The following is an 896-nucleotide window of genomic DNA, read 5'->3' as shown; positions in this document are numbered from 1 at the left end:
AAAAACAAAACCAACCCATAAAAGTTCAGACAGGTTGGTCAAATGTGATGATCTTACCTGAGTTTCTTATTACTCCTTTAATCAGGATGTGTTTCTAAAGGGCTTTCAGATTTAATTCTCCATTGCTTCTTGCATTTTCAGGTCACAACTGTAATAGATTGTGCTAAAAATGGAGATATTAGGAATGCCAGTTACGCTTAACCCTGTGTAAAAGAGTTTGTTGGCTTAGGATACGTTTTCATCTGGCATAAATGCATACCTTTGGATTGCCCCTTGACTTCAAATGGATCTTTTAGTTATTTTCAGTGTTATTTTCAAAGGACTCTCTAGCTGTGCCTGAGTCTGAGTTCTGGCAGGAGCTGCTGCTTTCAGCACTGAGGTTATGGTTTTATGTGTTTAGCTGGGTATGGATTTTGAAGGACCATGGTAAAATTGTTGCACCACCGGGATATATCATCTGCTGTGGTACCAAGGGGTTCCTGAGCGAGGTTTGGGGCTGCTGCTGCTGAATGAGCATAACAGGATGAATAGTGGGAGGGAGATAGGCTGCAGTGTCAAAGTGGGTTGGTATTATAACATACGTACAACACATGGTATGCTGGTATGCTAAGGAGGGACTGGTGAGCTAGGTGATATAGCAAAGGGCTTCTGCCTTGTCCTGCTTGTAACGGTCATCACTTTATAGTGGTTTGTGTAAGAAGAAAATGATGGTTCTGTTGTATTGTGATATTTCTGTTCTAATCAGTTGCCGAATAGTAGTGCAAATGTTTTGTGCTACTGGAATTATGGCATCTTTATTTGCCCGACTAAATATTCCACTTTGCATACAGAATCACACAGAATAGCCCGGGTTGGAAAGGGACCTCAAGGATCATGAAGCTCCAACCCCCCTGCCA

Source organism: Meleagris gallopavo, chromosome 2 (genome assembly GCF_000146605.3).
Source record: "Meleagris gallopavo isolate NT-WF06-2002-E0010 breed Aviagen turkey brand Nicholas breeding stock chromosome 2, Turkey_5.1, whole genome shotgun sequence".
Taxonomy (NCBI): Eukaryota; Metazoa; Chordata; class Aves; order Galliformes; family Phasianidae; genus Meleagris; species Meleagris gallopavo.
The sequence above is the reverse complement of the archived record's forward strand: the minus strand, read 5'-3'. Positions refer to the sequence as shown.